At 34.8% G+C, this 27591-nt stretch overlaps 1 pseudogene; it reads right to left on the bottom strand.

Moving 5' to 3' along the window:
- Positions 1 to 1887: 1887 nt before the first annotated feature.
- On the bottom strand, positions 1888 to 26983 carry LOC114278514 (uncharacterized; annotated as a pseudogene).
- Between the last annotated feature and the right edge of the window lie 608 nt (positions 26984 to 27591).

Raw genomic sequence — 27591 nt, forward strand, 5'->3', positions numbered from 1 at the left:
GGTTGCCAAGAATAAAAACCTAACAACATTAATTCCCCATCCCCATTCCCCTATAATAATTTTTCCCTATTCCCCATTCCCCATGGGTACTAACCTCTCTATCTCCTAATGGGTTTGTATTTTCCCCAACCCAACATGACCTTCTTTTTTTCTCTTTTTTTTCTTCCAATGTTCACAACCAAAGCTAAATATATATTCAATCATATTTTATTTTATTTGGCTCAACAACAAAATCAAATACACATTAATTAAACAAAAAGTTTGTTTTAAATAATCAAATATATAATTTTGAGACAATCAAATAAGCTCACAAGAATATGAGATAAAATTGTTTTCATATATTTATATAACAAAATCAATCTGGGTTAAAGGCATTCAAATAAAAATAATGTTGTTGTAATTTGGAGATGAACCAGCCCATCTTGTCTTCTCTTCTCTTCTCTTCTCTCTCCAGTCTCCAATAACCATGTATGTATAGGTATGTTCCTCTTTGTGTCCTCATTGAGTTGCTTTTCTTTTTTCTATTTGGCTATATTGGGGGGATAATGGGCACCCAGATCATGTGCTAGACAATTAGACAGCTACTAGAGTATTTCTAACACTTACTCAAAAAAAATTTAATATTAAATTTGAATAAAAAATTAACGAAATGTTTCATATGATACTATGTGTTCCAATGCTAATTTTTTAATTTTTATCAAACAACTGGTTGACCAGGAGGTCGTCTGACTTATGTAAATTTTCATCAAACAATCAGTTGATCGGGATGACAATTGGCCGGTCATCTGGTGTACGGTGAAGCCTTTACAAAAGTAACGGCTATCTATAAAAAAATGATGAACGATGAAGCCTCCCTCAATTTGATGAAATTTTTTATTTTCCTTTCATTTGGTATGCCATAGTTGGAGCAACAAAAGTGTGCGTAGTTTAACAAATTTAAATTTGATGGAAAATCTAAGAAAAAGTTTGAGACACTCTTATCGGAGTAGAAAAAAAAATATATATATATATATGTGCATTTATACTTAGGGCTTGTGAAGGAAATGGTGTTTTAGCAATTTTGTTAAATTATGAGGTGAGAAAAATAAATTGTTTGAGAATAATTTTTTGAATTTTTACAAAAAAAAAAAGGAAATGAATCTTTAACTTTTTTATATGTTTTTTTTTTAAAAAAATTAATTATTCGTTATTTTATTTTATTTTATCAGTTTCCCAAACAACCTCTTAAGCTCACTGCTGAAATAATCACTTTTAGTCACTAATTCTTTTTGCGACGTTTATGCCAAACGCCGACGACGCGGCCATCGCCATAGCTTTATGGCGTTTGAAAAACGTCGTTATATTAGTATAGGCGATGTTTTTAAAAACGCCGCTAAATGTGGTAAATAACAATAGAATGATGTCACCCAAGTATTTAGCGACGTTTTAAAAACACCGTGATAGATTTTCCAATTTTAAAATATGACTGTTGGCACTATAGTGGTGTTTGTAAAAACGCTGCTATAGCTTTTTTTTTTTTTGAAATTGTTCTCTCTTGTTTTCATCTTGTTTTCTCTTAGTCAAAAGACTGAAGCAAAATAAATAGTGTCACTTGCCTTTGGTCTCTTCTAAAGTAAATTTGTCAAAAAAATTATTTTATGAACCAAACATATGGATCTACTCATGGATGGCCAACTTTTGGTAATTCCTGTCAATAGTAAATTAAATAATGGATGAAATTTATTTTTAGAATCTATTGTAAATTAAATAATGGATGAAATTTATTTTTAGAATCTACTGCATGCAATTTGCTAATCAAGCATGCCTAGTTGCAATCATCTTATTTTGGTCCTCCACCATCAATCATGATTTTACGATGCCATCCGAGGCAAACAAAAAAAAAAGGATTTACTTAGACCAACAAAAAAATATATCTGGGTCTTTCCATGGCCCTTTCTCAGACCTCATACAACCTCCCTCATCTGCATATGTACAGCTACCACCAAGAAATTCTGGCAACTCACTGAACAATCACAATTATAACCAAGAGTTACAAATGGTTAGACTTTTGCACAAGGAAAAAACAGCTTATTTAAATCCTGAAAATTCTAATTATTTACCTATCATCAATTTTCTCAAGCAATTTACTTTGCAATTTGATGCTAAGAACCTGAGAAAAAAATGAAAAATAATTGATCCAACATATGATTCTGTTATGATGTGTACACTTTCAATAGATAAAAGTCAAAACCAGCATTTATAATAAACATACGACCAAGCGTCTACAGAATTGTAGTTCCAAAAGTGATCCATCTTTCAGGGGGATATATACAATTCAAAATTCAAATGAACAATAATGTAAAGATGGCAGGTGTGTATCTTGGTGAGACGATTCTAAGCACAACAAATTTCTGAATCATACCTCAGGATAGTTGTCATTATCAATCTTCTGCAGCAGCATAACGACTTCTCGTGCAGGTTTAGTCAGGTGCTTAAAACCCTGAACAACTAAGAGTATGAAAGAGCAAGAATAGAATGTGATATATTCCTATGAAACCAAGCTCTGCAGTATTTGCTTTATAATGATATCTAGATGAGTAAGTAAAATAAATAAAAGTATACCACGCCATGAACATCTAAAATTGTTGTACTTGAATCAATGTGTCTTTTTGCAGCAATATAGCAGGCAGGAAACTTGATAGGAGATGCTGTTATTCTGCAGTATTTGCTTTATTTTCCATATACACTCATTGAACTCATTACCTGCTTCTATACGAGATGCCGTTATTCTGCATCAAAGTTTGGTGAAGGCCATAGTGTAAGATTTTAGGATCTATATACTAGAAATCAAAACAATATGAATATAAGTAACTACTAAAATATAAACTCAGATACATACCATTTGATTCCGTTATTGTCTTGAGTTTTGCTTCCTTGAAAGAATATGGCATTCACAATTGGAAAACCTTAGCACCAGCTCTTCCCCTCCTTCTCCTAATCTTTTTGTTTTCTTTTTCAATGGGGCTGACAACCCTTTGATCTACATATATATAGATATATGTAAACCCTAATAAGGATAGGAGAGGGGATTGGGCCTAAATAAAACAATTACTGGGCCCTCCCATTAAGGAACCCAAATAACTTAAAACAGGCCTTACACCTCCATATCACATATCCACATATAAAATAATATATACACTAAGATGACCATGGCCCAAACTTTATGGATCACAATAATAATTTTGGGCTCATACCAGTCAATCTATCTAAATCACGTTCAACCCGTTTTTCACAAACCAAACAAAATATAGTCAATGACAGCCTAATTAAGAATAAATTCTTACATTCTCCCACTTAGGCAACATTGACTACTACTTTAAGAAAATATTTTATTTAAGAAAAATGACTCTCGGGTTAAACAACTTTAGTGGCCACATAAACATGATTCAGAATAAAAACATCTCAGTACAGAATCCCGTTCAATGAGAAATATTAATATCGAACTGTAGTGGTAATTATGCTATTGAACAACATAACACCTTCCATAATTACAAACACTAATATCTCACTAACATAGATTCCTATATGTGATAAAGTGTAGTGTGGAATTTCAGCATAATTGATCCAAAAATTATATAACATGCTAATCCCACATTCAGTCCTCTGTATGGTCTTGACAAGACCCTGCAAGGAATTTTATTCCATTTTACACTTCCAAAAGAAGCCTTTATTCCTCTAAATCGAGGTCTTTCATGCTTTAAACCAAGCATCATACTTTATGGATCCATATATACTTCTGAACCAAAGTGTTAATCTTTATATCTCAAAATTAAAATATAACTGTAAGAGCTCATGTAAGAGGTATACATATATGACAATTACCATTTATGCGTACACACACATAACTATAAACCAAATGTGAATAAACACATTAAACTTTATTAACTGAAATATACCATAGATAATATTCATGGGTAAAAAATTTCTTTAACCAAGCACATAAAAAACTGTAAAGTACCCATATGCTCAATATATTTAGCAAACTAAAATTTGGCCTAAGCCCTATATTTAGAGGATCAACTAGTATGTATTCTATAACATGTGCTCATAAAGAATATCATCTTTAACAACTCTGTAATTCTGAAATACTTTAAAATTATGTATTTAACACCATCAGAGTTTTTGTTATTCTTCATAGAGAAAATTAAAACCATATATCATAATACATCTTTATAGGTTTAGAGATGAAATTAACAATTCCAAACTCTGAAATAAAATTCTTTAATTACATAACTCAAGTCGAACTCTAAAACATGTTGTATAGTGAAAAATTATAAGAGATTTTATGAAACTCTTTCATGAAACAAGATCTCATGCAAACATAAAAAATGTAACCAGTAACAGACACTATATATCATTTGAGCAACTTCCAAAGTCGACATTATACAACCAATAATATTAACATGATTAATTCTTCCATAGCTAATTGTATAATCTTTAATTCTCTATAAATATCATGACACTTTATGTCTTTCAACCCAATAGTCAAGGCTTAAATTAAAATAATAATTGTCTAACAAACTAATTGCATATGCACCAAGTTTAATTCAAACTTCATAATTCATTAAACTCTCACAACACTAGCATACAAGACATTCCTCATGAACTTTTTCTCAAAATCATTTTATGAATACTGAATGTTACTTAATTAATCTCGATCATTAAGAAGAGCAACGTAAAGCTTTCAATTTTGCATATTAAATTCAGTGAAAATGTGATCTAGGTATGCTCTTTGAGATGAGACAAATAATCCTCTAAGTTATTTTTCAAGTATCTCAATGCCAAACACATAAAATACTTTATCAAGATTTTTTATACCAAAAATTTATTAACAACAATATCTTCGTATTAATTCGAAATTATTACTAATAAGTAAAATTCCATCGCTATAAAGGATCAAGAAAAATAAATTGCTCCCACTGACCTTGAGATGCATGCATAAATTAATAGTATTATCCATAAAGCCAAGTAATAATATTTGGTGAACCTTTAAACATCATTACTCAGAAATTCGTTTAAAACCATAGATAAATTTGTTTAACTTACAAATCAAATTTATTTTGTTTGGCGAAGCAAAAGATAAAAATGTCACAATACCACTATAATAATTATAAACCTATATTTATGACATTGGTAAGAACAATACTCTTTTCAAATCACAACCTCTTGCAATAGCATTGTATTTATTTATTTATCTTTTAAAAAAAATACTCCTTAGATTTCAAACTTTTAAAAAGGTATAACATGATCTCATATCTAATTAATAATTTGTACCAATTCATTTACCATATTACAAATCGCCAATATCTTCATCATACGTAACAATCATCTCTTCAATCTCTTGATATTGCTCATTTAGAAAAATAATATAATCGCAAGGATCTTTTAATTGTATGAGAATGTCTAGAAGGTTGCACATGTCATACATGTTCAACTTTTATCAATAGACTGAATAGACACTTCAGATTCTACTTGCACTCTCACTTTCTCTATGTGAGAATGAACGGACCAATTGATTATAATAGGCACAAGTATACATGAAGATTTATATATTTAAATTGTTCACTAATCTAATAACTTCACATTTTAAAAGCTTAAAAGATTCTTATGTCAGAAGCAAGATAATAGAACCATTGACAACTTACAAAGTAACAACAAATAGCTATAGGTCCCTTTTTGATTTAAAAAATATATCATAAAATTTTTTACTTCTGTACAATCCCAAACTCAAAAGTTATTCTAACTAAATTTTATATTAGTTCGTAATTCAAAAGTGTTTTAAAAATATTTTTAACTTAGTACCATCTATAAAGTATACATAAGTATACATAGTAATTAAAAATATTTTATCACAAAAACTTGTATAATTTAAACATGTTAACATACACCTCATCATTTTATTGGAGTCCAATTACGACACTCAAGTACTCAACTTTCTTTCAAAGTTACAAGCATGATATGTTTAAATTGATTCCACAATTTTATAAAAAAAAATTAATAAGAGGTTATGCATATTAACCAAAATTATCATGTTCACTATAATATCGATCTTCAATTAATAATTTTAAAATCTTTATCAGTGTGTTTTTCAACATAAACGAGATTAGACAAATGCATAACATCAATACTCATTTATGAAATTAATAAAATAATTTTTCCCACACACCTTATGATAAATGAAAATCTATTTCAATTATTATTATTATTATTTTATTTATTACCAAAATTAAAAATAATAACAGTGCTTATTTTGTTGACATTAAAATTGAACTGTATCTCATGGATAATATAAAAATAACATTTTTTAAAATAAGATCAGTACTAAACTATAACTTAAATAACTTGACCATAAAATAAAATTTTGATCAACACAAGCATTTTTTTTTTAAAGCAGTTTAAAAAAATAAATAAGGAGATTCCAAAGGTGGGAAGAGCGTCATAGCTCACAAAAAATTCTAAAGAATTTTTCTTACTTGAGTTAATAATATATAAAGAGATTTGCGGAATATTCTGAAAAGGAAAACATAAAATACTGAAGAGAGATAACGATTTGTAAAAGTCGAAGGTATTATATAGAGCATTGCAGAGTATAATTTAGATTTTCTTATAAGAATCACCTAGTGAATATTTTAAAAATCTACTTTCTTAAATAGTTAACATTGAATATAATTTCAATCTTTCACACTATATTGAGGTCTTAATATAAATGGTTAAGAAGACACATTCTCGAGTATGTCAATGTCTAAATCAGTTAGTCTTAAAGCTAACTCAATATCTTTTAACCGATTCATAATCAAAACTTTAATGGAGTAAATTTGATTTTCATAAAAATATCTCCCTTCATTGCTTTCAATTCAATATAATATCATTCAATTATATATAGACAATAATAATCTCATAATCACAATTAATATTCTCAAATATTTAAAATATATCACTCTTAAACTAAATATATAGAAAGCATGTTCACAACTCCAACTTTCAATTATACATAGGCAATTAATATAATCTCACAAGAATATGCTGCGAATAAACTTTAGCAATATTCTCAGATGTGCCAGAATGTATCACTATATAAACACCTTTGGGTTGAATATATAGAATACAATCAACATCTTTAAACTTTAAAATAATCTTAATTAATTATACATGGGCAATAATTATAATCTCACAACAATGGGCTGCAAATAAACTTTAACAATCTTGTTAGATGTTTCAGAATGTATCATCATATAAATACCTTTGGGCTAAATATATAAGACACATTCTAACACCTATAAACAAGTCAACTAGCAAGAATGATTTATCAAGAAATTATCTCCTTTGGGTAGATAAATTCTTTCAAAAACAATAAAATTTCCCTTACTAGCGGCTCACACTACCTTTAAAATTAATACACTCAATTAACCCCCTTTGGGTAGGTAATTGAGTGATATAATATTAGAAGAGCTTCCCAGAATCCTTATTGGTAAATCACTTTAAATCTCAATAAGTTAACCACTTCGGCAGTATCACCCATATTGATTCAAAAATCCTCCAACTGAGACTACAAAATAAATATTTGTCCATCTTTAAAACTTTATTTATTTATTAACAATAATGCAATCTGTAACCCATCAAAGCATATATAATATCATATTACGAATCACTACTAAACAGTTACTCAAAAATAATAGCTCACGGCCAACCAAAATTCGCATATGAATTTACAAAAATTACACCAAAGTGATATACATGATATAGAACTCTTAAACAATCTTAATGTCTATGTAAAAGTCATAAAAACGAATATGTTTCATATGTTTTGCTAATATTTGATTAGGTAAGATTTGAAATATATATATATATATATATATCAATACAGATTCAATATACACATGTCCATACTTCACAATTTTCGTAAAATTACCAGATCTAAATTATTATTTTTTTTATTTTTTTATTTTTTTTTATTTTATATAATACAATTGGAAGCAAACTATCAATACTCAAACAGTATGTGCTCATTACATTGAAAAAGTTTGCTTGAAATTACTAAAGCACAATTTTGAGATGCAAAAACATCATTCAGTAAAAGAAATATTAATTTATTCCTTATCATTATATAAAATAATTTTACTGAAATAATCTGCCATGATTTTGATTCTAGTATAAACTTGCTCTCATACCACATGTAAGATTTTAGGATCTATATACTAGAAATCAAAACAATATGAATATAAGTAACTACTAAAATATAAACTCAGATACATGCCATTTGATTCCGTTATTGTCTTGAGTTTTGCTTCCTTGAAAGAATATGGCATTCACAATTGGAAAACCTTAGCACCAGCTCTTCCCCTCCTTCTCCTAATCTTTTTGTTGTCTTTTTCAATGGGCTGACAAACCTTTGATCTACATATATATAGATATATGTAAACCCTAATAAGGATAGGAGAGGGGACTGGGAATAAATAAAACAATTACTGGGCCCTCCCATTAAGGAACCCAAATAACTTAAAACAGGCCTTACACCTCCATATCACATATCCACATATAAAATAATATATACACTAAGATGACCATGGCCCAAACTTTATGGATCACAATAATAATTTTGGGCTCATACCAATCAATCTATCTGAATCACGTTCAACCCGTTTTTCACAAACCAAACAAAATATAGTCAATGATAGCCTAATTAAGAATAAATTCTTACACATAGTCCATCCTTTCTAGGATCATGAACATCATCTTCTCTTTCTTTTTTTTCTCTCTCTTCCTAATTTGGGTAAGTATCTTCCTAATTTGGGTAAGTATGAACACCATCTTTCTTGTTTGTTTCTTTTTGGTGAGTATGGACTTAAACTAGATAACTGGTAATCACTAACCCATTTGAATTTGAGATCTTTACCACTCACCCAAAATGAGTGAATGAAGCCATGACATTCAAATCCATTCATAGGCCACATGCTTATGCAATCAAAATATCCACTACAAATTCATCACAATATTATATTCTCGGTGTTGCTTTTAAAGTTTGGAATTGAACAACGTAATGTCATACTATGAACCAACTAGGGGAAATAACCAATGCTAGAGACTAATATTTATTAGCCAAATACAAACAACAGCTAATACAGTTGTCCACATAGTTAGCAAACGACACACACATATATCCATCACCCAGTAGGACTTTACATAGAGTTCATATACATCAGCTTTCAAACATTTAGCTTCCTATTCTGTACTCACTAGTTAGCAGAACACCAACTCTATTGTGCATGCCACAACAATTAATTAAATAGATCAACAAGTACAGTGTGAATTCTTACCTTAGGCCAAGGTGAGTCCAGGCTTGCATTTGATAAGACATGAATACCAAGTGAAACTTCTATAACTGAAACTTTATCTTCTTCATGGTCTTGGAACAAATCGGCTATTATCAGGTTAAACCCATTAATACTAATCAGCATCCTCCACAAGTTCCTCTGCAAACTCAATAGGATGTTTCTTGCTCTACAACCACATAAACAATAACAATTATAGGAAGCTTCCAATAGAAATTATCTAATAAGACCACAACTATATTTTACATGGTCAAACACAAAACCTTCTTTTTAGTCCAGGTAATCCAAACACCACATAAAAAAACTGCTGACAGGTCCTCAAATTGCACAAATAATGCTGTTAGCACTCCCTATCAAGGCCATAAAAGTTACGATCTCATCATATGTCAGCTATTTTTTTATAGGCAAAGTTATGATGTCATCATAATGTCATCTCAGCCATTTTTTTATATGCAAATTCAACAATCTCATCCAAGGGTGAGGATGAGGGAGAAAGGCACACAATCAATAACAGCGAAAAAAAATATAGAATAGCAAAGGATAATGAACAAAAATGTGTTATCAAGGATATCAAAAAGGAAAGAAGTAGCCTCCATATATTACATGCTATCCAAAAGTTGAATGTTCCAAGAAAGATGCTCAAAAGACCTGTTTTCATCAAAAACATAATCCATGTTAATGTCAACTAAACAAAAAAATAAAAAAAAAAATGTCCAAAAACAAATGCATCTCCTTATGTGGTCTAGTCTAGGCCTCAGTTTCATCTTTGCTTTCTCAGCCCAACCCACAAGACCCTTTTGCACATGATTATCAAATATTGCCTTTCTGAATGAACTTCCCATCTTCATTTCATTACCATAAAAGAAAAAGGGGAAAAATGGGAGAAAAGGGAAAAAATAGGGGAAATCACAGTTAGTTTTACCAATTTAAACTGCAACTCAGATGATAAGTTGCGACTGAACCTTACCTATGTCACAATGGCATAGAGTGGTAGGGTGCTAAAACTGCAGAGTACTTGAACAAATACCCTAAAAAGTCGAAATGATAATGTTATTGAAATTTTAACAGTAAATAAACAGAATAAATACAAATCCCATAGCATCACAATAATTACACATCAAAATATCTGTAATAAGAAAGAATATCAAAGTGAAAATGGGGCAATGGTTCTCAACCTCTAACGAGCTTGGGGATAATAAAACGGGCATGTCCCATTATGCAGGAGTCAAAGCCATATTGCAACTACAGGCAATAAAAGCATATGAGACAAATATCCACACAGAAATTATTACTAGTTTACCAAAAAATGACAAGCAACGATAGCATATATCATCTTACCCATATCCAGAAGAAAAATGCTATCTCAAAAGCATTTTGGAACAGTATGAAATGTATCAAGAAAAGGACAATGGGGAGCTGATGGAACCAAAAATGATTATATGAAGGTTGCACTACTAATTCCCCTTCAATTGCAATGTGTTTCTCTGCAACCTCGTGAGCTAATTGGGTGATTACATGCTCCAGCTTAATTCCCACAGCAAATAAAAGTTGAAAAGTCAATTTTAAAATATAAAATTAAATTAATGAATAGAAGCGATGTAATAATAACTCAGATAAATGTAATATTAAGTTTCATATTATGTTCATTCATCTGTATGCATCTCAAATGAAATTGCAATGAGAGCAAAAGACAAATTTTGCACAAGGATCGATCTTGGAACGAGATTTACAAAACCCATTCAGTAGCAAACACTTAGAATTGACTTGTATTTAAACAGAACGCTTTCAATGGAGTACCCATTAGCCACTACAGCGTATTTTATGTATAGCGATCCCGGCTTTCCCTTTCGTGTTTAACTATAATCCGGATTCGATTTCGTAAGGGTACCGTTGTCATATCCTCTTTCCATCCCTTCCTCTTAGTGTTCGAGCTTTGGGTCGTGTTGGGCAAGTTGGGAATAAGTTGGTTGTGTTAAAATGTCAAGTCTTCGCCCAGTTTTTGGTCTCTCCGCTCGAGCTGCACTTTTGACGCCCGAGCGAGACTCTGTTGTTGCTTGTCCGCTCGAGCGGGGTTGTTGGCGCTCGAGCGGGGAAATCACCCATCCAGTATTTCGTCTGCAGAGGTAGACGCTCGAGCGGGGGATTGGCCGCTCGAGCGGGAGTTTGTGTCTGACGCTTGAGCGGGAACCATGTCTGTAAAAGTTCTGGGAGTGTGCATCTGCCGCTCGTGCGGGGAATTGGACGCTCGAGCGGGGATCTGTGAGTGACGCTCGAGCGGGGAGTTTGGCGCTCGAGCGGGGCGACTTTTATATAAAGCCGAGATCCGACCTTTTTGTTCACTTTTTAACATCCTTTCTCTCTCCTACTTTTCCAAAAAGCTATTTTGAGAGTTCCTCTCACTAAAACCCTAACTTCTCTCTTAGGATTGATCTAGTAGGAGTTGTTTTCTCACTTTGGGCCTTTACAAAAGTTGTGTTGATCGTCGAGGGCTATCTTTTAATCTGAAAATTTCGGGATTTGGAGCATTTCCGTTTCTTCACCTCCTTCGTTGGGTCCCATTATTTGAGGTAGGGATAACCTACTCCATCTTATGAGCTTTGTCTTTGAATCTTAGCATTTTGATATGTTGGGTGTTGTTGGGTAGATTCAAGAAAGTTTGGGCCTTTTGTGTAATTTTACAAAAGTTGGGGTTTTGTTTGAAATAAACCTATATACAAGTTTGGTGTAAACATGAGTTGGATGATGGGTTGTGGATGAAAATGGAACCTTAGAGTTGTTTTGTTAATTAAGGTAATTTGCCCTAATTGTTTTAATTAATTAATGCATATAATTAATTAAAGGAAATGAGGAATTGAATTGGGAATGTTGAAATTGGGAATGCATGAGACTAAAGGGTGTAGTTAGATCATTTATTGCTTACCTAATTGAAATGTTGATATATTATCTGCTTGTGCATTTATTTCCGGATTAGAAATAATTGCTTTGGGCTACCGGTGGAGGGTAGTGTTGATTGTTGTAGACAATGCATGATTATTAGGCAAACTAAAACTAATCAATTGGATGTGTCATAGAGTATGACGGTTGATAGAATGCATTAACTTTATGTGTTGGTTGATTGTGCATATGGCCAATGTGTTTATATGCATTATGTGTAGACAGTTGATGGAATACATTAACTTTATGTATTGATTGATTGCGTATGTGATTCTGTGTTTATATGCATTACTTGTGTATGGGAGGAGATGGGGGATGTACTCCACGGTTTAGGGAAAGATGGGGGATGTACCTCTAAACCGGTTAATGGTTAAGGGAAGATGGGGGATGGACCCAGGGATGCAGCTCATATGCTCACCCATTGAAGTATTGATATAGCTCATATGCTTATCTATTGAAGTGTTGATACAGCTCATATGCTTATCTATTGGAGTATTGATATAGCTCATATGCTTATCTGTTGTGGTAGTGATATAGCTCATATGCTTATCTATTGAAAAGTTTGTTTGATTTGATATAGCACTAAAATGTATGTCATCATCGTTTGTGAAGTATGGAAGTAGTTTATGTGTTATTGATACAACACCAAAATGTGTATCCACCTTGAACTTCAAAAGTGTTCTAGTGGTGAAACTATGATCTCATCAAATGTTTGGGCCAGAGTACTGAGCCTTGTTTCCAAACTCAAAGTTGAATAAGAAATGGAAGGTAAATTGTAGCATAGACTTGACCGTCATGGAATTGTAATAAGATGTAAATGGAAGTGTAAGTATTGACCATCTATCAGTTGCTAATCTCTTAGTCATTGTTTATAGTTGGTTTAGTATAATTCTACTGGGCTGTGGCTCACCCTATACGGGGACATCATTTTCAGGTACAGGTAACTTGCCACCTCCGGGGACGTAGCTTGAGAGGCTAGGGGGCTGACGGACTTTTGTTGTTTGTTCCTTTGATGTAATGCATGTAATTTCAAGCCAAGGGCTTAATATACGTTTCAGTTAGTACTCTATTTTCTTGTAACCAAGTGTTGACTTGGAAAGCTGTAAGCCCGTAGGGCATTTATTATTGTTGTTAACTCGTAATGCTGTTGTAAGAACTACTCTGATGAATGAAAGTGTTGCTTTCTCTTGTATCAATGCATGTCTTAAGTGATGGGTTTTATGTCTTTTTTTTAGGGCGTTACAACTTGGTATCAGAGCGTACCGGGTTCGAATACTTTGGGTACGTGGGAAGTGATTAGTATCACAATGGGTTTGTCTCGCTTGATAGAGACTTGGATGTAATGTCGTATGCTATGTGTTTAAATTGATAACATGCTTATGTGTTTATATGGGTATGGGATTTAGTTTCTGGGATATTGATTGGATCCTTGGGTTTCTGGGAGTCCTGTTGGAAAGGCACTTGATCAATGCTGTTTCTGACCGGAACTCTAGTAACGCCTCGGGACTATCATTATCCGGAAATGAAATTCGTAAGTGCTTATGTGTTTATGTGCTTACGTGGAGTGAATTACAGTTGTCCATGTGTTAGGACGTGAGTGTTTAGCTTCGGCACATGTATGAGTGTGCTAACGTGTCTCTGTTACTTTTACTAGGATGCCTAGGCGAGGAAGTTGTGATTTCCCTCCTTCCGCTCGAGAAGAGTTGCGGAAACAGTTTGTGGAGTTACGCCAAGGTACTACACCTTTGGTGCGGTTCGAAAGATGATTTGCTAACCTGTCGAGGTTTGCTCCAGAATTGGTGGAGACGAAGGACTTGCGTTGTTTCGAGTTTGAGAGTAAGCTGCGTGACGACATCCGTGATAGGATTGCGGGGTCTTGGCATAGAAGTTATAGGGTGCTTGTTGAGGCGGCCGTCCATGTAGAGGCTGCGATGCTAGCAATGGGGCAAAGTGGGGAGGAAGCCATCTCGGCGACTCCTATGACTCAGGGTGTTGGTAGGCCTTTTAAAAGGCAGAGGGTTTTAAACCCGCAACAGGGAGGTCGGGCTAGAACTACCCTTCCAGTGTCGGATTTGGGTTCGGGAGAAAGTAAGCAGAGGGGCATTATTTGTTTCAGATGTGGTCTGCTGGGCCACAAGGTTTCGGTTTGCCCACAGAAGAAGGGGGCAGGGTTAGCAGTTCAACCACTAGTTGTACTACCAGGATCATCTAACCAGCCAGGTTTTGGGCCGACCAAATGCTCCGTGGGGAGGCAGTTGTTGGGGTCTTCATCAGCCCAGATTCTGAACCAGTCTCGTGCTCAGGCACCGCCTACTTGTTGGGTGTGTAATCAGCCGGGTCATATTCGACGTTTTTGTACTCAGCCGGGAGCTTCTTTAGGGGTTTTACAACCTAGCCAGGCTCAGTTTCATTCGACTGGGCAGGAACAGTACCATTTTGGGGGACTAGCAGGCCAGACTATGAGGGCCTCAGTAGAGTCGAGTTCCCAAGCCCCAGTTGGGGGAGTTAGTAGTTGTTCCAGGTGTGGACAGAGGGGGCACGCCAGTAGTTCTTGTCCGTGGCTTGTAATCTCGTAGGTTATCTTATGTTCGGGGATGACCAGCTTCGGCGGTCCAGCAAGGGACGGTAGTAGTGGTAATACCGATGGGTTGGTTTCGTTTTGGCTAATCCATTTTGTAATCGGTGAATTATCGTTTTGTAATCATTGGGTTCTGTTGTGTAACCAATGTGTTTTGGGAATGTTGAAACATCTAAACTGTTTGTCTATCTATATACATATATGCTTTGTTTGTTAATTTCCCTGGAGTGGGTGAATTGGAGCATGTTGTAGCTTTAAAGTTTTATTAATGTATAAAGTTGCTGTAAAACCATAAATTTTTTTTTTTGGTATTAATGTTCTTGCGTGTGACTTGAATTGGGAAAGATGAGGGCTGAGGAGCCATGTTTTCAAAATTTGGAAGAACCACTGAGGGGTGCGTGTCCTAGCCAAGGCAATATTGGAGCGAGAACTATTTTACTTGCCGAGTGCATGGAATTTCATGGGTATTACCCATTTAAAGTTTTGTGTGTGGTATAGCTTTTGGTCTACTGTCGGGTGAACTCGAGAGGATGTGAAGTGTGCGATTAATACTAGATGCAACACGTATTTAATATGGTGTCCTATGGGGGCATAGCGCATAATTTAGTTAAGGTTGGACTTGTACCTTCGTGGTAAGTAACGTTGTCGAGATTGCAGGTGTATTGGTTGGTCGTTTTAAGTGAGGGGATGTTAGTCCCTATATAAGGTTGTGATTGTTGTATCGGGAGCGGTGTGTTGTGGTAACTGGTACTATATCTCGGGCAGTAGTATATTGGGTGTTTCCCTAAGTTTCCAAATTCCTTTAATTGGATCGAATGTGATAGGTTCGTACCTTAGCACTGGTCAAGTCAGAGGATGTTATCAGAAGGGTTAATTAGGTATATAGCCCGTGGTTAGGGTGTGACCCGTGGATGGAGTCACAGTGGTGTGATGTTTGCGGATGAAGATGTGGGTTAATGACGAGGGAGGCGAGGACTTTTACTCCTCTAGAAAGTTAGAAGAGTGAATCTTTGAAAGCCTTGTCGGCGACTTGTAACAGTGTCGGGGTTTGGTTCATGATGGTTGCCTAGCGGTAGTTTTGACTAGTGGTTCAGCACGGAGGCCGGGCCTCTTGATGGTACTCTCGAGATGAGTAACAAGTAAGATGTGGAGATTTGATGTGATGGTTAGATGTGATGGTTGCGAGAGTTGCGTGGTATTGGCAAGGTTATGTGAGAATGTTCGAGAGAATGTGAGATTTGTATCTCGGGTTAGTGGAAATGGTACCTGTATGTTGGTTCGTGTTCTGGGTCTTGCTAGTTAGTGAGTCCATGGTGACCCCATTGGTTGTATAGGGGTAGTGTTCGTATTGTGATTGGTTATCAATTGTTGGGTTTGGGTTGTGAGTGGATGCCAGTAGTATTCTTTGAAGGAAGAATAGTTTGTGTTCTAGAGTAATGAGTATAGCGTTGGTCAAAGTGGCCCTTCGTGTTGGGTTGTTGTGATTGAGGTTGACTATGTCGGTCTTCAGTCAAGGAAGTGAGCAGGCTTGCTAGATAGTCATGGTGAGGGACGGTGATTTCCTTAGACGCAGTGTTGATGCGGTTCAATTTTAGGAGGTCCGGTGAGATTCCAAAATTTGTGGTTTGTGTAGGGAACTCCGTGTTTGGGGTTAGTGGTTTGAGTGGCACATCAGTGTGTGGATTACTGAGTGTAGAGTTTATTGAGTTGATTAGTCAGCTTGTCGGTATCGGGTTTTGGGTTGGCATTGGTCACCTTGAGTTTTAGTCTTGTTTGTTGTAGACTTTGTATGTTGATTAGGGAAAACTGAAACTAATCGAACATGTTTTGTCGTTGAAGCTGACGGTAGGAATAATACATCTAATACGTGTATTGATTGATCATTGTGAATGATTGGCTTTTTATACATTATGTATGTATGATATTTGGTTTGTTATTGATACAGCACTGAGATGTGTATCATTTGTGTATTCAAGGGGGTATTGTTGAGATGAGATGTGCTCTTATGCCTTATGTGCTGTTAGTACTGTTGTTATTTCTATTAACTACCATTATAGAAATGTTATATCCTGTGTCGGTTGCGGCATCACTGCGTGAATGATGGTTGTGGATAGAGCTGTTTTGAAAAGAAATGGAGAACAAAATTTTTCCCAGTGTTAGGGCCATCTAAGGGCATTGTTGAAGAGTTGATCTAATTCAAAGATTCTAAAGAATTCCAGATAAATCTTTTTGGCAAATGAACTGTGGATGACTCTGTGTTTTGGGTAACACCGTATTTATGAAAAATGTTTACAAAGCTTTTAAGTTTTCGAATGGAAAATGCAAGATTTATTCCGGAACGTTAACGTTGAAAATTTAAACATCTTTGGGAAATGTCTCTCGAACAAGAAAATGTTTTCGTATTATCTACTTTAAGATTTGCTTTAATCATGTTGTTGAGTAGTGACTTAGCTTGAAGCACTAGTCGGTTATTGGTGAATTGTTTCGGGGGAGGTTTGGTTTGTTAAGGCTTGCGCACCTAAGGTGGTGTTGTTTAGAATGTGTTCCCATGGTTAGTCTCTTCCTTGGTAGAGTGAGTCGAAGGTTTGTTTTGAAAGTAATTTCTTTCCTTGGGGCTCGGTTGTTGAATGCTCTGTGATCATTTGGCCTAATGTTTTGGCGTATCCTTAATTTCGGGGACGAAATTCTTTAAGGGGGGGAGGTTATAGCGATCCCAGCTTTCCCTTTCGTGTTTAACTATAATCCGGATTCGATTTCGTAAGGGTACCGTTGTCATATCCTCTTTCCATCCCTTCCTCTTAGTGTTCGAGCTTTGGGTCGTGTTGGGCAAGTTGGGAATAAGTTGGTTGTGTTAAAACGTAAAGTCTTCGCCCAGTTTTTCGTCTCTCCGCTCGAGCTGCGCTTTTGACGCCCGAGCGAGACTCTGTTGTTGCTTGTCCGCTCGAGCGGGGTTGTTGGCGCTCGAGCGGGGAAATCACCCATCCAGTATTTCGTCTGCAGAGGTAGACGCTCGAGCGGGAGTTTGTGTCTGACGCTCGAGCGGGAACCATGTCTGTAAAAGTTCTGGGAGCGTGCATCTGCCGCTCGAGCGGGGAATTGGACGCTCGAGCGGGGATCTGTGAGTGACGCTCGAGCGGGGAGTTTGGCGCTCGAGCGGGGCGACTTTTATATAAAGCCGAGATCCGACCTTTTTGTTCACTTTTCAACATCCTCTCTCTCCTACTTTTCCAAAAAGCTATTTTGAGAGTTCGTCTCACTAAAACCCTAACTTCTCTCTTAGGATTGATCTAGTAGGAGTTGTTTTCTCACTTTGGGCCTTTACAAAAGTTGTGTTGATCGACAAGGGCTATCTTTTAATCTGAAAATTTCAGGATTTGGAGCATTTCTGTTTCTTCACCTCCTTCGTTGGGTCCCATTATTTGAGGTAAGGATAACCTACTCCATCTTATGAGCTTTGTCTTTGAATCTTAGCATTTTGGTATGTTAGGTGTTGTTGGGTAGATTCAAGAAAGTTTGGGCCTTTTGTGTAATTTTACAAAAGTTGGGGTTTTGTTTGAAATAAACCTATATACAAGTTTGGTGTAAACATGAGTTGGATGATGGGTTATGGATGAAAATGGAACCTTAGAGTTGTTTTGTTAATTAAGGTAATTTGCCCTAATTGTTTTAATTAATTAATGCATATAATTAATTAAAGGAAATGAGGAATTGAATTGGAAATGTTGAAATTGGGAATGTATGAGACTAAAGGGTGTAGTTAGATCATTTATTGCTCACCTAATTGAAATGTTGATATATTATTTGCTTGTGCATTTATTTCCTGCTTAGAAATAATTGCTTTGGGCTACCGGTGGAGGGTAGTGTTGATTGTTGTAGACAATGCATGATTATTAGGCAAACTAAAACTAATCAATTGGATGTATCATAGAGTATGACGGTTGATAGAATACATTAACTTTATGTGTTGGTTGATTGTGCATATGGCCAATGTGTTTATATGCATTATGTGTAGACAGTTGATGGAATACATTAACTTTATGTATTGATTGATTGCGTATGTGATTCTGTGTTTATATGCATTACTTGTGTATGGGAGGAGATGGGGGATGTACTCCACGGTTTAGGGAAAGATGGGGGATGTACCTCTAAACCGGTTAATGGTTAAGGGAAGATGGGGGATGGACCCAGGGATGCAGCTCATATGCTCACCCATTGAAGTATTGATATAGCTCATATGCTTATCTATTGAAGTGTTGATACAGCTCATATGCTTATCTATTGGAGTATTGATATAGCTCATATGCTTATCTGTTGTGGTAGTGATATAGCTCATATGCTTATCTATTGAAAAGTTTGTTTGATTTGATATAGCACTAAAATGTATGTCATCATCGTTTGTGAAGTATGGAAGTAGTTTATGTGTTATTGATACAACACCAAAATGTGTATCCACCTTGAACTTCAAAAGTGTTCTAGTGGTGAAACTATGATCTCATCAAATGTTTGGGCCAGAGTACTGAGCCTTGTTTCCAAACTCAAAGTTGAATAAGAAATGGAAGGTAAATTGTAGCATAGACTTGACCGTCATGGAATTGTAATAAGATGTAAATGGAAGTGTAAGTATTGACCATCTATCAGTTGCTAATCTCTTAGTCATTGTTTATAGTTGGTTTAGTATAATTCTACTGGGCTGTGGCTCACCCTATACGGGGACATCATTTTCAGGTACAGGTAACTTGCCACCTCCGGGGACGTAGCTTGAGAGGCTAGGGGGCTGACGGACTTTTGTTGTTTGTTCCTTTGATGTAATGCATGTAATTTCAAGCCAAGGGCTTAATATACGTTTCAGTTAGTACTCTATTTTCTTGTAACCAAGTGTTGACTTGGAAAGCTGTAAGCCCGTAGGGCATTTATTATTGTTGTTAACTCGTAATGCTGTTGTAAGAACTACTCTGATGAATGAAAGTGTTGCTTTCTCTTGTATCAATGCATGTCTTAAGTGATGGGTTTTATGTCTTTTTTTTAGGGCGTTACATTATGTGAAACCCACCGGCTATGGCAGAAAGAAAACATGTAGGATAAATACTTTCTACAAAGTGTTACAAGCACAATAAACATGTTAATAAAACAGAATAAAAGCACTCTACTTCCTTTCAAGTAAAGAACCTAAGCATTGAGTGGATCACAATAACCTCTTGTTAAACCCAAAACAAAGAAAAAAAGAAACTAATATCAAAGCAAAAAAGAAAATAATTAAATCACTCGACAACATTTGGCAACGTAATTTAAAAAGACTCATAGTAACTTTATATAGTAACATACCATTAACGTTCAGCAACAAGAAGACAATCACAAATATCCATAAATACCAACTGCAACAAGCCAAATTAGATATTAAACAAGATGCAGATTAAAAATAAAAAGATTTTTTGTTTTTGTTTTTGAGACAATATCCCTAGATTACCCCTCCCAGCACTGGGTACTGACAAACCAGCAGCTGCAAATGTTATCCTCTCTCTTTTCGAATTTTATTTTTGGCAATACACCCAGCGAACACATAAGAATAAATAAGAAGCTGTACAATTTGCACAAGAAATCCCAGCTACAACTTGCCTTATACCAACGACTTTCTTAAAATCATCTTCCAAAGCATGGATCATATACTTGTGAAAATTCAACTTTGGATTTCCCCTGCAATGTATCTACACAGGGAATAAATTCAACATTAACATAAATGCCAGTGAAGTAACAATAAAAAAAATCTGGAAATTTAAAGTCAGATACTAATAGGAAATTGGATACTTACCATGACAAAACCAAGTCTCAGTACAATATAGTCTGATTTGGTGACAGACCCATAAAATTCCTTTAAAAAGGAATGCTGAAAAGTACAATAAAAATTCTGTTACAGGAATGGCTTGCACATTTAGTCAAAATAATAGTCATTAGTAGTTTCAGATTACATTGCTTGTTCTATCATTCCCGATATAATTGAGCCAAGTCCAATCTTCATTTCAAGTTTGCTAATCTTTCAAACAGAGCTTGAGCAACCCACTGTTCAGATCATTCAAAACTTGAATAGCAAGATAGTTTCCCCATCATTCTCCACCATGTTACTCTGTTGAAAACAAAAGGCAAAACATAAAAAAATGTATGAGCCTATTGTAAGTTAGCATATATATGTCTGCGTTTTGTCTATATTCATGCATAAGAATAAGGGAATTCTACACGTGAAAGGACACAACTTGTTTATTTGCTAAAAGGAAATCAGTCTTCTACGCCCTTTATTGAAATTACTATCAATGAAACCTTGTCAAAAAGCAAAAAAGCATGAAACCTCCACCATCTCTCTTTTCTCCCTTATCTTTTATTTCCAAGGCAACTTATTTTCCTTAATGTGTTACTCATTCCATTTTGTCCTCCATCAAAGTAGACATAACAGTTAGATACTTACTTAGATTGTGTATCACAGTATCACCAAAAATAATAGTTTTGATATTTCAGACTCATATGAATATAAAATTCTGAAAACAAAACATTTTAAACATGTTCATGCTCACTTGATGGGTAAACGAAACAAATATCACATGTTTCTTTTTTTGTCTCTTTAAATTTTATTAATTTATAAAATTATTCATGTCACAAAAATCATCATAAGAATCAAATAAGATCCAATAGGATAGAGAAGCGAAAAGAGGTAACAAGTAATCTAGATTCGTGTAAACTATCATGGTGATTTACATTCATTTATATAATGCTACTTTTCATTTTTATTTTTAAAAGAAGTGCCGAAATTTCAATCCTATTGAAATTTCAATCCTAACATATAGTTTGGTAGAAAAACCATGATCATAGGGTAATTATTTAGTAATTTCAAAACATTATGTAATATAATTTATGTGATATTCTAAATTAATCATGTAGTAAAATATTGTATGACTGAAATATGGAGATTTATACCTTTATTAGATAATTAAAAGACAAATGATGGCTGTGTGTTGTGATTTTTCTCATTTGCCGAGATTAATTGTCATATAAATAATGTCATATGAAGATAAAAAATATAGACAATGTTATATGATAATCCAAAAATATTTAATAACTTTTATGATCATATTGTATACAAAAGACAAAAAACTGAAAATAAAAATTGAAGGTGCTAGTTGTCAATTGGACGGGATAATAAAATTAGCATAGGTAGGGAGCGTGGATTTTGGGCGCGTTTGTAGTATCCTACCCCTACGTAGACTGTATCAAATCAGGGAGGGGCAAATTAGGACGGAACAAGGGTAAGTTAATTTTATAGTTGTAAAAACGAGGATACTAATACAAAATCAGAGATAATATAATATATTATGAATAATGATTTATTATTAATGAGAGTTAAAGTATGTTAAAAAAAAATATATTTGAAAGCTCTAATTGAGCATTCCTAATCCACCCACAATGACATGGAATAACCATATGAAGAGGGACTCACACTCCTCATTCCTCCGCTCTCTATCTGTCTCTATTCTCTCTCTTCCATCTCATTAGAGGTCAATATGGAGATGATATATTAGGGGATATAGCACCACTCTTATTATTGAGTCTCATGAATTAGAGGCCAACATGGGGTGATATATTGGGGGATGTAGCACCACTCTTATTATTGAGTCTCATGAATATAGGTTTGTTAAGGAAAAATAGCTTAAATAAATTAATATATATATATATATATATGAATATTGAAAAGTAAGAAAAAATATCTATTTAAATTCTACTATATGATTCACAGTATTCAACTTGTTAAAAACTACACCAAACAGACTAGTAAAAGTTTTCAATTGGAAAAAACTTAGCTATTTGTTGTATTTAGTTTGGGATATAAAATCTTGCAATTAAACTATGGCCTATTTTGGGAAGTTGGTTGGAAGTTAGTTTTTTGTTTTTTTGGTTTTTTTTATATGTTTTTTTTAAAAGTCAAAAAAATTAAAAAATTAATTTTTAACTTACTTTCCAACATAGACTTGTGTCGAGTCAATTCTAAATTCCAACTTCAGATATAAAAATGAGTCTTTGAATTGACAATTTTCGCATGCTATATATTTAAGAAGACTATTGAGTCTCATGAGAGGATGTGATACAAAATTAACCGATTGAAAAAGGTTCAGATTAGTAGATTAAAAAACCTCAATACTCTCAAATTATGATCATTACACCATGTTATCTATAAGTCTCTTTGTTACAATTTCTAGCAAGTTCAATTACTTTCTAATAATCAACTTCTTTTAAAAATTATTCAAGTTTATTTCTGTCTTATAAACTATAAAAGTTGCACTAATTACTTTGACACAATTTTTTTAAATTATTATATATATATGTAAACAATTTCATAAACTATACCAAACAATCTCGGGGGGATGTTTGTTTGGTGGGATTAATGTATGGGATTAGACTCCATGTCTAACAAAGTGGAGAGTCCAATGTTTGGTTAAAAAAGTGAAGGCTGAACTAATAGTCCGGTCGAACTAGTAATCCCTAATATATGGGATAACTCATGGAGGTGTGGGATAGAAATGGGAGGACTTAGCCAACTTCTAAATTAGTTAGTTAAATGATGAAATTAACCCTTAAGAATATACATATATATAAAATTTATTTGGGTATATTACACTTACCTCCCTCGAGGTTTCTGACAAATACAGAGACCTCCCCTGTAGTTTCAATAATTACAGTTATCTCCCCTACTTTATCTAACAATGTCAAGATTCTCCCATTTTTTGAATGCCGTTTATACACTTCACAGAACCTACTGATGTCATCAAAGCTAAACACTAAAATGCTTATAATGCCCTCAGGTGTCCTCAACCCATCTATATATACTAATACCAAATATTGGCTCATCATCCACCCAAACATCTGAAACAGTGCTCCTTGTTTTCTTTTTTTTTTTTTTTACAATTGCAACCTTTTATTTAAAAAAACAACAACAAGTAGGTTATCCACAACTATTAAAATTTATTCTTATTTATTTATTTTATAGTGTTACTCCAATCAAAATTTTAGCTTACAGTGAGGTGAACACTAGAAGCATAAACAATTAATTAGACAAATAATAACAAAGAAACATACACTTTAAGTCAAATTTCAATTTAATCCTTCTATTCAAATTTGGTTAATGTTTTGTACGATTGATAAATGCAAAATCATTAATTTCAACTTCCAATTTAAGCACAAGAACCAAATTAAAATTAGATTTAAAGTATAAGAAATCAAAATAAAATTTGAATCAAACTACAGGGATCAAATATAGCGATCCCGGGTTTACCCTTGTTGTACAGTGATCCGGACATGTGTCCGTGGATGTTGGTTGTTGTTTATTATCATGTTTGCATCCTTTGTACTTTGTATATTGAGTTATAGGATGTGTTGGGCAGGTTTGTTACAGGTTGGTTGTGTTTGGGAGCCTAGTGTTGCTGCCCAGATTTTTGGTCCCTCGCTCGAGCGTGGAGTTGTCGCTCGAGCGAGAGTGGTGTTGCGTCTGGTTCTGGACCTGAGAGCTGTCTTTCTTGGCTCGAGCGAGCATCCTTCGCTCGAGCGGTCTGGATTTTTCTTCGCTCGATTGAGAACTTCTTGGCTCGAGCGAGAGTTTTCTGTGTCTGGTCGCTCGAGCGACCAAGTCTTCGCTCGAGCGAGCGTGTTTTATATCAGCGGACAGCAGCGTCTAAAACATCACTTTTTCACTTTCTTTTTGATCCAAAACCCTTAATCCGACACTCTCTCTCTCTAAACTTGCACTCTCTCTAAGGTTTGATCTCCCTAGGGTGTGAATCTAGCCTAGGGCCTTTGTTAAAAAGATAGAGGGCGTTGAGAGCTTCGATTTAATCTGAAAAAGTTTGGATTTGGAGCACGTTGATCTTCGAGTCTTCATCTCCTTTTTGGCTGAAACTTCAAGGTAGGGATATCCTACTCCTCTCTATGGGTTTTGTCTTTAAATTTTGGTATTTTGAGATGTTGGGCTTGGTTTGGTCATTTTGTGAAAGTTTGGGGCTTTTGTGTAATTTTACAAAAGTTGGGGTTTTATTCATAATAAACCTAGATGCATATTTGGCATAGAAAAATGGAATGGTTGTTGAATCATTGATGAAAATGGGACCTAAGGGTTGAAATGGTAATTATGGATAATGGCCTAATTACATTGTTTAATTAATTGGGATAATTAATTGGAAGAAATGAGGAAATGAAATGTTGATTGAATATCCATTTGTGCATTTATTTTCTATTTAGAAATAACTACTTTGGGCTATCGGTGGAGGATAGTCGTGATTGTTGTAGACAATGCATGATGATTAGGTAAACTGAAACTAATCAATGAAAAGTGTCATGGAACTTGACGGTTGATAGAATACATAAATTGTATGTATTGGGTGATTGTATATAGAACCAATGTGTTTATATACGTTATGTGTAGAGGAGGAGATAGGGGATGTACTCCGCGGTTTAGGGGAAGATAGGGGATGTACCTCTAAACCGGATAGTGTTGGGAGAAGATAGGGGATGAACTCCGTAGATACAGCTCATATGCTTGTCTAAAGAAGTGAAGATAGAGCTTATATGCTTATCTTTGTGATGTGTGGATATTGCTTTTATGCTTATCTGTGAATGTGGGATATTGTTGTTATACATATCTGTTGAGAATGTGGATATAGCTTTTATGCTTATCTGAATGTGAGATATAGTTTTTATACATATCTGTGGAAATAATGATAGAGCTAGCATGCTTATCTGTTGAAAAAGGGAAAAATGAAAGGTAACTTAGACTCATAAGTTGTATGACATAAATGTGTAATTTATGTGCATGTATCAGTGTGGACCATCTATCAATTGCTAATATTTTAGTCATTGTCCATGGTTGGTTTAGTGTATTTCTATTGGGCTGTGGCTCACCCTATATGGGAATATCATTTTCAGGTACAGGAAGCATGCCACCTCCAAGGACATAGCTTGGGAGGCTAGAGGCGGACATGTTTTGTCGTTTTACTTTTTATGTATTACATGTAACTTCAAGCCAAGGGCTTTATGTGTAAACGATTTAGTACTCTTTTGTTGTAACCAAGTGTTAACTTGGAAAGCTGTAAGCCCGTAGGGCATTTTGTTATGATGTTAACATGTAATACTTATGTAATGGAACTCTAAGGAATAAAAGAATGTGGTTAGTTTATATGTAAATGCATGTCTTATTTGATGGGTTTAATGTTATTTTTTTGAGGGCGTTACATCAAAAGTATAATTAACTTCTTTTTTTCATTTGAATGCTGGCACAAATTAGTATTAAATCAATCATGTGACACAATAGTCCAACATAGACCTAATGTTTCATTTTATGCATAAGTTATTTTCAATTGACTTCACTATTGAATCCATTATAGGGTGAATTATATAAAATTGGTAAATCGCTTAGAAAATACTTTTCAAAGCCATGGTAGATTTTCAACCAACTGAATCCATTTTAGAGTGAATTATATAAAATTGGTGAATCACTTAGAAAATATTTTTAACAGCAATGGTAGATTTTCAACCCAAAATTATTTAGTTTGACATGTAATTGCATAAAAAACAAAGTAGATAGGGTGCGCCATGTCTCTCTTCCCTTTTTTTCAAAAATAAAAATTTAAGAATTATTCAAACATGAAGGTAGCCACTAGAATCTATGAATTTATTGAAACAAAAAACTAAACTTGATCAAGGACCCTATATTCATCCATAGTTTTTCATCCTAAAACATCCTCAGTCATAAAGATTTACTAAACTCAAATGTTACAACTGCTAAACTTAATAGTAAAAAAGAAACATATGCTAATATATGGTATGAACATCGAGTATTTTTCTCGATCGTTTATTCCTTCTCCACCTAGTATTCCATTCCGTTCAATTCCATTCGCTTGTCTCTAGCTCTGCCTAAAATCGAGTTCTAATCCATACTTAACATATTCGTAACCTCCACTATTAGGTCATCCATCAACAATTTCTCAATTTCCATACCTATCGTGTCCACGCCATCCCCAGAATCGAGCCACTGGATCTCCCTATGCAACACCCTCTCTATCACGTCCTCATGCATGCTCTTCTCTTCACTTGCCAACAACTCCTATAGCGATCCCGGGTTTACCCTTGTTATACCGTGATCCGGACATGTGTCCGTGGATGTTGGTAGTTGTTTATTATCTTGTTTACATCCTTTTTACTTAGTATTTGAGTTATGGGATGTGTTGGGCGGGTTTGTTACAGGTTGGTCGAGTTTAGAAACCAAAACTAGTTGCCCAGATTTTGGCCTGTACGCTCGAGCGGGGGTTTTAGCACTCGAGCGGAGATTATACCCATTCAGTATTTTCCTGTGCAGCGTTGTACGCTCGAGCGTGGGATTGGCCGCTCGAGCGGGGTTGTGTGAGTACCGCTCGAGCGGGGAGTTGGAAGCTCGAGCGGAGGCCTGGTTCTGTATAAATGCTGGGAGAGTGCATCCGGAGCTCGAGCGGAAGTTTGGACGCTCGAGCGGGAGTCTGTGAGTGACGCTCGAGCGGGGTGTTTTACGCTCGAGCGGGCGACTGGGTTTAAGTCCCGAAATTGTGACTTTTCAAGTCACTTTTTCACTCTCTCTTCTCTCTCTTACTTTTCCAAAATCACCATTGTTGAGCCTCTCACTCTAGACTCTACCTTCTCTCTAGGTTTTGA

The sequence above is a fragment of the Camellia sinensis genome, unplaced genomic scaffold (assembly GCF_055761805.1).
Source record: "Camellia sinensis isolate YWXY unplaced genomic scaffold, ASM5576180v1 Unanchor2, whole genome shotgun sequence".
Taxonomy (NCBI): Eukaryota; Viridiplantae; Streptophyta; class Magnoliopsida; order Ericales; family Theaceae; genus Camellia; species Camellia sinensis.